General features: G+C 38.7%; 1 long non-coding RNA gene across 1 annotated transcript; it reads right to left on the bottom strand.

The window, feature by feature from the left end:
• Positions 1-3276: 3276 nt before the first annotated feature.
• LOC135834216 (uncharacterized) lies at positions 3277-4028 on the bottom strand. Its single transcript, XR_010556613.1, has 2 exons — positions 3559-4028; positions 3277-3475 (listed from the first exon to the last, which is right to left on the bottom strand). It is a non-coding gene; the product is annotated as an uncharacterized LOC135834216 (long non-coding RNA).
• Between the last annotated feature and the right edge of the window lie 7504 nt (positions 4029-11532).

Raw genomic sequence — 11532 nt, 5'->3', positions numbered from 1 at the left:
CTTTCATGATGCAGCTCTTATGATAAAGATGCTGACACTTGGTTATGTAGATTGATTCGGGGACCTTTTTGTCGCCTCCATACTGCTTGCCTGGTGACGTAATCACCAAACCGCATTTGTCGCATGCGAGATGCGTAGATTCTGCCATCACTGTGAACAGAAATGCGACGAGGTGTTAGACGAAGATGTAAGGCAATACCGGTTTAGCGAAAAATAAATGTTGAATAATTATTCGAAAACAAATCGGCATGGTGGGCCTATTGTCTTTTACGTTAACACTGCTTAGTAATGTGAAAGCATAATAATCATACGAGTTTGTACTTACCACAGGAGCTGATGACAAATATTCAAAAGTTTGAAGCGAGAAAACGAAAAAAATAATATACTCGAATAAGTAATAATTACTTACGATAGCAACGCAAAAAATATTACGCGAAAAAAGAATACAAAGATTCAAAAACGCATTAACAAAACATATAGCAAGAGCAAAGACATGTACTCGATAGCACGTGAAACGAAATAATGATTTCGATAGTTGGATCAGGTTCGTCGTTGCTTCCAACTGCCGAGTCTTTCCCCCACTTCGCTACTCGGCGGCAGCGAACGGGATTGGTCGAACTCGGCGTTGTGTTGGTAGCGATGCGCTCGAACGGCAGGTTTTGACTATAACCTTCTAGAATGTTCTAAGCAGAAAATGTCAGACGGCGCCGATTTTCCTGGAACGGGTTTGTCAAAATGTGCGCCTAAATGCGCAGTTCGGCGGTCTTTATTGTTATGATAAACTACGTCGCAATTAAATCGAATTTTTTTAACGGCCTGTCAGCCATTTTGCTATCGCTACGAGTCACGTCGCTTTCTCTTCATCGAAAGAAAACATCTGCCTTTTGCTAAATGCACGTTTTTTCTTTGTCTCGAAATTATTGCGTCAGATTTCTTCATCGATTCCAATCTTTTCTCGGATTCGATGGTTGAAATTTGCGTGCTGGTGATTTTTGTAATTATCACCTCGAAATTCTAATTATCCAAATTGTTTCTTCTTATTCGTCACCAATTAAATATCATTACTCCTGTGGTTTTTATTTGTGTCTTTTTTTTTTTTAGGTGTTTATTCGAAGAAATTTGCATCATAGTCTTTTACTGTATTGCAAAAACTTCGTGAAAAAATATCCAAAATCTATTATTTCGGTTATTTTATCGCAATTTGAAGTTTTCAAAATTACATTTTGATATTTGAACTAATTTCGAGTCAACAAAATTTAATTATTTTGGACTCTCAATTATTTTCATACGTATCTAGGATTTTTCAAAGTTTATTATCATTTCGAAAACATTTCAAAATGAGCGAATTTCAACTCTCAATTTCGATTTCTCGCAAACAAGAGGGCATATGTTGGTGAAATGAATCACTATCTGTGTATAGTATTACATTTCTTGATATGTACTTTTCGAAAATGAAAATGTTTCAAAATCTATTATTTCGAAAGAATTTTGAACTTGTCTGCGTTTGAAAATTGCGTTTTTGTAATTTTATCTCTTCGAATTTCGAGTTGTAGTGTTTAGACAGGGTATATGGATTTGTACATTAATCTCAGTATGCTAACTAAGTTTTACCTGTACGTTTAGCTCCAAAAGCAACTTTCTGAATAGAGTTTGCTATGTTGTCGATTTATTCCAGTTTGAATTCAATTTTTTCTGATTACTTTTCAACTGCTACTTTCTGTTGTGAAAATCTGCTTATTTTCATCATACTCGTAGTTGTTTCACCGAGAAAAATAAACATTGTATTACTTAACACTGATGCTGGAAATTCTAAACGACTACATAATTAGTCACTGTACCTGTATTTTCTACTTCTAAATGCTACGTCTGGCAACGTTGCTATATTCCATTTGTACCGCTGGCGGTATTTTATACTACGATAAAATTTGCTCGCCCTTCGTATACGATCTGGAATCTGTATGAAAATACGTGAACGTTATTAGCGATCATAATTTCTAAATAAATTATTACTGCTAATTATTCATAAATCTAGGTTGATTTAGTACTATTATTTGGTCTTAGTATAATCGGTTTCAGTTTCGTAGCTCTTTTAGCTGTTTTTGAAATTTTAAACTAAGAGACCATCGGTATTTTCTACGTGGCTTCTCCTAGCTAATTTATTTCGCAAAATCATTATTAATTGAGACCGGTTACGTCTACGTAGCTCTTCCTAGCTACAATCACTTTACTCACCGGTAAATTGACCGTAGGTATTCTGCTAATGAACGTTCGTTAAAATTATCTTTCATTTGCGTATCTGAATTGACTAAATTATTCGTTAGTTATGAATGATTTGATTTGGTTTGCTGCTAATTTGTAATTTTGAATTTTACTCACTTTGGAATATTTTTCAAAATACTAAACCGAAGAATTAGCGTTTTAAAACCAAGTCACCAAGTACCTACTGTTTTACTTACGTTGAAGTACGCAGTTTTTACTCAGCGATCATTATTCTGAAAGATAATTACTGTAACGTTTGGTTTCGTCTACGTAGCTCATTTTATAATTTGGAAATAAACACTATCTGAACAATCTGTACTCTGAGAGATCGTCTGGTACTCATTACTTACTTACATTGAAGTATGTAATTGGTACTTACGTGATATTTTATTTTGCCATAAAGAAAATTTTGCATCAACGTTCGGTTTCATCTTCGTAGCTCTTCCACGTTAGAATCATTTCACTCGCCGGTGAATTGATCGTAGATGTAATGCTAACTTTCAAAATCTAATCATAAGTTCGAAACCAACTCTTATTAGAGTAATTTTCAACTCACGTAGCTTGTTGCTAACTATTTTGAAACGAAAACCGAATGCGATGAATTCATTGTAGAGATTCACTTTACCATTGATGTGTAATATTCACGTTGCTTGCTTTTATCATCGAATAATTTAGTATACAAATAAACTTCGAGTTGTTACCTGAATTTGTATTTGTAGTTATTCGATGTATTTTTCATTTCAGCCTTCATCATTGCTTAATTGCAGCTTCCATTTTTCTTGAGCGCTAAATAATCGATTGAGAACGATATTAGTATCGAGTTTGATTAAAATACTCTCAAGCGGTTGAGTTGTTAATTATGTGAGGCATATGTTGAACGTTAGGTTACTTCCTACGAAGTATCCATTTGTTCATTTGCGTGTAATTAAGCTGTGTGAGAGCGTACATTGTTTACTTTCGGCGAAGTATGCAATGTTAAGCTGTGCAATGAGAGTGTGAATGACTAATTAAAGCAAGCAGTATATAATACATCTATATTTAAGGTATGAAAGACAAGTACGAAAATGCAAATTAATATGATATGACTAAAATTATCACGACAATGATCACATCTTGTATGTGTTTCATTCGTCGCAATCTGGTGCGCTGATTCACCCGCAAATACGTCGATTCGCTGGAGTTTCTACGCCGTCGTTATCGTATTAACTAGTTACTCCTTGATTTAACAAACAAATAGCGTGATAGATTAGTATCTATGTTCATTTGTGCAATTAATAACGCCTTAATGGCAGAACATACTTCGTAATGATCCGTATTTTCAGTCAGCTCGTCCCACCATTGCAGGAACTCTAACTTGATCCATTTCATCGTTTCTGGACCGTTACCATTTTGCACGTAGCATTTCCGATATATTTCGCCATGTCTTTTTGTAATTTTGCAGGTTTGACGGATTCGTTGGTTGGCGATGGTGTGCTCGTGGTTGTTATGGTCACCGTTGTTCATTTCCGCTTCCATTTTTCTGTTAAAAATCGAAGTCAGATTGGTATATTGTTTGATATTAGTTTGGACTAAATGCTACGTAATTGAAGGTTTACTTACTCGTTTCAATACAGCTGGCACTGTAGAAATCGCTAAAGAGTGTATTAACACGTTAGTTAATTTCAACGTAGCCTTTAATTACTCAAAAGTACAACTTTGCTAAGAACAACTTCTAATTCGATCAAACTTTCCTTCGAAGTGATGAAATCGTGATAAGAGCACATTTTCGCCGGTGTTAGTTCGTCTGAGTACATGCGAATGCGGTGGCTTACGTTTTTTGCCCGTAACGTAACGTGTAACGCTTTGAATAGCGTTATTTTTCAAAAATCTGAGATTTTACTCAAATTTTGCGTTTTAGCTATCTAAACCGAGTATTGGCTGTTACGTGGTTATTCCCTTGTGGAATATTTACGTGTCTAGTGATTCTCAAAGTTGGATTTCAGTTTTTTACCGAATTTCAACTTTGAAAAATTCCAAACTCAGCCAATATTGTAGTTAAATTTCAGTCTTTTACCGAATTTTAACTTGTTGAGACTTGTACTGGAGCTTACGTGATTTGTGATTATTCAAAAATCTAATTATTTTCGAAATTGATCATTTTAAATGCCCCAGTCCGCGTTTACATGTGTTTGTTTGTGTCTTCTAATCAAATTATTTGAAATTTAAAACTTTTTCTCGTATTTGTGATTCATTCTGGCTGTTTTAATTTCCTGTTTGAAATTTTGCCAATCAAAATAAATTTACATTGTGACTTGGATTTCGGCGAATCCTGGTCTGTGGCGTATTTTGGTCACTATCTGGTTATAGTGTTCAAAATTTCCAGTTACGATTTTACAAAATAAATTGACTAATTTCAGATTTTATTAAGTAACCAGCCATTCATGGCGTTGGTAATTGTACTCTTTAAGAGTTGAGCAATTGCATTTTCATTTCTAGGTATTTCACACTGAGGTGGAATTTCAACCTTTATGATTTCCCCTTCCAGTTTATATTCTGGTGGGAGAGAAATGAAAATGTTAATTTCATTTTCCTCAGGATTAATCTCAACTGTGACTTTATTGACCTCTAAGTTTCTTGGTTCCACAGTAAAAACTTCTTGTAAGTCTTCTGTGAGCGAAAGTTCTGAGTCTTCAATAAAGTAACTTTTATATAGACTTTTCTCAGAGTAATGATATGGGACAATCTGATGGAAATCGTAGGTTCTAAGTGGGTCTTGACCCATACGCATTAGGCGTGCCTTGATTCTCTCAGATTTTCTCTGAGATTTAGTCAATTTATTTGAATCCTTTGCCAGTTGTGCGCTGCCTCCTGTCGTCAAATCTCCTGTTTGAGATTGCGACATTGAAGGTTGCGGCTCCGCGGCGTTTGTCACAATTTTAGGTGTCTTTGGAGGTCGACCTCGCGGCTTCCTAACAGAAGGAGCGAGTTGTGCACTTTGTTTGGGTGTGGCTGCGGATGCCCCAGTCGAAGTTGAGGATTCTAGTTGATCCTCTGTGCTCGTCTGAGTCTCCCCAGTGGCATTGGTATTTTGAGCTGAGTCATTTGGATCAACTTCCTCTCGTAAATCAGTGGATGTTGATTCCGTAGACTGTTGTTCAGTTGGCACTTCACCATTTACTGCAGTTTCAGTAATTGGTGGGTTGTGCACTTCAACTTCTACTTGCAGTTCGGTGACTGTTGGCGTGCTAGCTTGATCGCGTTTTTCAGCTCTTTGTTGAGCTCGAAGGTCGCGTGCTGTGTTTTCAAGCTGTCGTAAAATAGCAGGTGATGCTTCTGTAATGTCACGCTCATTAATACCGACACCCTGCGGTGCACGAGTTGGCGGATCGTCAACGTCTTCCTCGCTGTCAGACATTGCTTCGCGAGCTTTGAACAAAAATTCTTTGATTTTTTCTTCAATAGAACGCTGGTCTAGTAGAGATTTGAGACAGTCGCTTTTTTCCATGTCTTCGATGTTTTTACTAGTTAGGAATAGCGTTAACTGTCTTATGTTCGAAATTCTATCTACAGTTGTTCCATCTGTAGGTTTCAGAAGGTAACTGTTGAAACCTGACCATTTTATTACTATGAAAGGTCCATGTTTCTTTTGATAGAGTTTCGCCGCTGTTCGTTTTTCGAAACTTGACTGTTTGTGGTTGGTAATTAGTACCATATCGCCAGGTTGCAAATATGTAGGATCAACGTGCGTTTTGTTGAAGCAATATTCTTCTTCAATACGCTTTTGACGTCTTTTTTCTCTAATAAATGCTTCAACGGCTTGGCGATCAGTCAAATTCCCGCTTCTGTCTTCTTGCCATTCACTCGTGTACACAGCTTTTTTAGCTAACATATCTGCTATGATGTTAGTGTATTCTACTTTGCGTGCGTATACGTGCTGAAATTCTACATCTTCGAGCTCTTGCCTGATAGCAAGAATACGTTGAAATAGTTCAGCATGATGAACTGGCTTGTTTCGGGAATTCTTCCAATTATTGGTTTTCCAAATCGAGCATGTGTTCGTTAGCGCTTTGATTACGTAATTCGAATCTGATAACAATTTTATCTTCTTAACGCCGTTATCTCGTAATATTTCTAGCGCAATGATTATTGCCATTAACTCGGCATAATTGTTCGTAACCTGGAATTCTGTGCTCACAATCCTGTCAGATATGTTAGCAGTTGAACCCGGTTTGAAACAAATTCCTATTCCAGCAATAGCTTCGGGTGAGCCGTTTTTGGAACAGGCGCCGTCGGCTGTAACTCTGGCATAGCCATTGTTGTCGATAAAGACTTCCTGTTCATCGGACGGGACGTCAAATATCTTGAGTTCGCGGCTTCGACATTCCTCAATGGTTATTGATGGAATTTGGTTGTTTTCGTTTTGATCATGTAATCGTGCTAACGCATCTCGGAAGTTGAAAGTTCTGATTTCAGTAGGAAAACCTGGAATTGTCGTGTCTGGTATGAACCAAGCCTCGTTGGGCTTGAAGCCAAACGACGTTGGTGTGTTGTTAATTTCGTTTTGGATTTCTCCAACGAATTTACTCCAACCAAGATGAGTGCGATATGGATCATAAACTTCGTTGAGTTTGACACGTAACTTATCGCCTATTACTCTCATTGTTCGTTCCACTGAAGAACTTTGAGGGTTGTAAGCTGTCGTGTGTGCAACTTTGATCTCGCATTTTTCCAGCAAATTGTACCAGGAATCGGAAATAAATTGCGTACCGTTGTCAGTGATCACTTTCTTGATCTTGACATCGTGGATTTCAATTTCAAATAAAATTGATTCCATTGCGTTGCAAACTACTTTCTTTTGAATCCTGTGCATGTCTCGAAGCCAGACACGACTGGTAAAGATTTCTTTTGCAACTAGCAAGTATTTCGGATCGTTCTTTAATGCTGGAACTGGTCCATATATGTCTACCGATAGCACGTCGCCAATGGCGTACGCCTCTATTTGAGCGTATTCCAGGACTTTGTGCTTCGCGTAGTTCTTGTTCACTTTGCATATAATGCAGGTGTTTGTAATATCGCGTATATACGCGAGTGAACTAGGATGGTAGTATAGTTGTCTAAAAATCATGTCTAATCGATTTGCCCCAGTATGCCCATAGGCACAGTGTAGGTAGTCGACAGTGTCGTAAAGCAAACGATCAGGTAAATATGGTATTTGCGATTTGTCTGGTAAAATTTTCATCAGACGTTTTTTACCATCGCGTGTGTACATTATGTCATAAATTTGTTTTTTACGGAGTGATGTACCCTGTTGCTTCTTATTATTTGCTGGTACGTCTTCTTCTAAGACATCCATTATCTTTTTGCAATGTTTATCTCTAGCTTGTTCGTCTTCTATATTGGATAGTAGGTCGAACAATCTGGGTACGTTTTCGTCCATAAATTTGCAATCCAGAGGTGGTAGAGCGGTCTTTTTACTGGCACCTGTTAGTTCATGATTGTCTTCCTTGTGAAAACCTTTCGTGAACCTGGGTACCACTTGGTTAATCATCAATAGATCGAGCTCTGTTAGCTCTTCTATGACGATATTTCCAACTACCAGTTCTGGTGCTTTAATGTCGTATAAAGCTTTATTGGATAACTTCATGTCATAGATTAGATCGAAATTGCATATAGTTGTAACCCATTTTGCAGCTTTTCGGTGCGTTTTCGCCAGACTCTCAAATTCTTTGTAAATTGGGAGCAAATTGGCGCGCACGTGGACTCTCCTACTGAAAATCCACATCCAAATCTTTTTAATGACTGAGTAGAGTGTTAGCATTTCTTTGTCATACAGCGTAAAGTTTTTCTGGTGCTCCTTGAAGCCAACAGAAATGAACATAATGATTTGCTTTTGTTCATCTTCCTTGTAGAAGAGAACTGCATTCATTGCATCGTCTGTATAATGCGTATCCAAGAATAAGTCGCCCTCACGTGGAGGTTGTTTCAACGTGAATTCCTTCAAGTACTCCGATTTGAGTATGTCGAAGGCCTTCTGTTGAGCATCCGTCCAGACTATAGGGTCGTCGCCCTTTGTCAGTTCGTATATTGGGCTCAGGATTTGCATGTATCGGGGAATAAACGGCTTGTACAGCACGGTGTTCCCAACAAGAGCTAACACTTCTTTGTTGTTTTTAAGTACGAATTTGCCATGTTTCATATGGTCTTTCTCAAATTTCAGGAATTTTTCCTTTTTAAGGTCCTGTTTATCAATGTTTTCTTTGGATAAGACGAACCCCAAGTGGTCTGTACGCCTCTTGAAAAAGTGGGTTTTGGTCGGATTCAGTTTTAATCCAGCCCGTCTTATTTTTTCGAATACACTGAGTAGTCTATCAAGTGTTTCTTTAAACGTAGTACCAGAGACTTTGACGTCATCCACAAACTTGGAGATGCCTTCTTCGTCCTTTAGCACTTGGTTTATCATATGAACAAACTCACCGCTCGAGATCTTCAATCCGTACGGTAGTCTGTTAAATTCGTATACTTGGCCGTTTATTATGAACGCTGTATACTTTTTCGATTCTTCATCTAGCTCTAATTGCCAGAATCCGGACGTAAAGTCCAGCGTACAAAATAGACCATCAGGTGAACCACTGAATATTACGCTATCGATTGTAGCGGGTTCAGTTAGTACGCATTGTAAAAAGTTGTTCAACTCGTCAGCTGCCAAACACAGTCGTATATCGCCGTTCTTTTTAATGACGGGTGCGAGTGTATTTATAAAAACTGAACGAGATGGCCGAATTATTCGCAAATCTAACATCTTTTGAGTCGTCATATCTAGGGCTTGTTTTAACCGAGCTGGAGGTCTGTATTTTTCACCTCGTGGCACCGCTAGATGCCCCTCACCGGGGATAAAGTTGAAATGTACTTTTTCACCTTTGTAACATCCCGGATTCAGACTAAATATGTCTTGATAAGCATTGATCTTGTGCATGGCATCGTCTACCTCCTTTTGAGGTGCAATGCCAAGCTCTCGTATTTCAGCTAAATCTTCGATGAGATTTTTCTGCATAATACGTACTGCTTTAATTCGGTCTTCTTCAGGCTCTTTTAGCTTGTCTCTTGTAGACATGCTTGTGGCCATTAAATCAATAGTTATTGTTGTGTGTTCAGGGATCTGCTCGATCTTAAATAAAGAGAGCGCGTCTTTGTAAACATCTGGGTTTATAAATGCAATTGTAAAATGATCGTCATCCTTAGGTTCGTGACTTACGCATCTCTGGCGGAAATGTAAGTGTAGATCCAAATGCTCCATGGCTACTCTTCCCAGTATGAAAGTGTTGCCAATGGTGTCCATTATGTAGAATGGTACTACAAATTCCTTCGGACCAAAATTGAATGTAATTTCGGCCAGAATTTGTGACGCTCGTTCAATTGCGTTATTGGCCATACGTAGCTGCACGATGCGATCCATAGCGATTTCGCGTACTGCATGTGGCACTTTCAATTTGAGTTGTTTCAGCACATTCCTTGAGATAACGTTGGGAAGTGCTCCCGAGTCCAACTGAATGGCGACGATCTTATCACCTACTGTGATTGGAACGACGCAAGTTGGGTCATCGGTACCTTCGTTTACCACTAATGGTTTAGCTTTTTCTTTCAGCTGAGTTTCATCAAGGTGTGCGTTGTCAATCGCTTCGAGTGCTCGAGCTTCTTTAATTATTCGTTTTCGAAGTGCATGATGTCTCCATTTCTTGTCGGCAGGTAGGCCTCTTACGAATTTCACACGTGTTGTAGTCGTATCACTATTACACGGGAATGTCTTAATGCCATCCCTTGTCAACAATCTGAGCAATCTGTCTTTGGGAGGTTTCTTGATTATTGCATTTTTAACTCCAAAATCTCCGATTGGTCTTCGATCTTTCGCTCTATGGTGAATGTTCAAGACTTCAAAAGGAGTTGGAGAATAATCAAGTTCTGGGATTTCGTCTAATACGAATTCCGGATCTTCCATTATCAAACATTTGACATCCATCTCTCTGATGGATTTCTTCGTCCGATTGTTTTGTACTAGACCGTCGTCGTCATGTTCTGTTAACTGAGCCGGACGGGTGTACTTATCCGTGAATGTTTCATAATATTCTTCTGGCAACATGCAACACGTTGGATCTCGTTGGCAATTAGGATTATTGCACGAGGTTCGGTATTCCATAAATAAGGTTTTCTTTCTAGGTTCGACGACCTGACTACCTTTTAATGGTTCAACCTTTGTTGCTTCTTCCTGCTTAGGTTGCTGTTCAGGCGGAGCCATGTACGTGTACGGAGGTTGCGGACGTTGTTGGAGAATCTTTTGCATTTCGTCGTATGGAGATTTGAGCGCGTTTCTGCTTAAACGTACTCGTTTCCATTCTTCGAATAATCTGTATATACCTGTACAAGCCATGTCGTAAATCACACGGTACGTAGGTATAGCAGGGTAGTACTTGTTCCTATCCTTTTCGAATTTGAACTTTCGTTCACAAGGAATTACTCGTTGGTTTTTATCTGCCATGACGCCAATCGCTTCGACACCGGGGGCCGTTATCAATTTTTGCGTCTGCAAATAATACATTGGCGGTTCTTTCCAGAATATTACAATTTGGTCATCCGCCGCATTTTGGAATATTTTACGGTATTCGATATATCGATCTAGTTTAACGCCAATGCTTTTGGGGTCACCTGGAATGCAGGGTTTTACTATTGGGAAGATTAATATAATCAATTCCGCCCCTTTATCTTTGACTAGTAGATCTAAGAGTTTGTTTAGACTTTTCTTTATTTTGTCATAAGGTTGAGGTGAGTGATTCAATTCGAATTGCAGAGCTGATAGAACGAATTTCTCTCCTTCGGGGAATTCCGTTTTCTCTATACGTCTGTATAATTCCTCAATTGGTAATTGATCACGTAAATATGGTGGCACCGCTACAGGTAATGGCGTGTCTCCTCTTTTTAGGAAATGCGCTATACCGTCGCCTACCCAAATGAATTCCGTAAAGATTGACTTCATGGGGACTTTGATGTTACTAGACCGTGCCCCTGTAGTGTCTAGTCCTTTTAGTTTTCCGAATTGTCATCGTTTCCTTGGTCTTGACTCTCGTTGGAATCGTGATCTAGGTCGATTTCTTCGATTTCTGTGCAGAAATCGGCGTTATCCGGAGTACCTTCTCCTACCGTACCATCTTCGTTTATTACGAAGAAGTGTACCGGTAGAGGTATCTGACTAGACACTTTCGGTTGGAAAGTCGAGGGTTTTCTGGCTTCATGCGGTTTTTCACC

The sequence above is a fragment of the Planococcus citri genome, chromosome 2 (genome assembly GCF_950023065.1).
Source record: "Planococcus citri chromosome 2, ihPlaCitr1.1, whole genome shotgun sequence".
Lineage (NCBI taxonomy): Eukaryota > Metazoa > Arthropoda > Insecta > Hemiptera > Pseudococcidae > Planococcus > Planococcus citri.
This window is presented reverse-complemented; position numbering and strand designations above follow the sequence as displayed.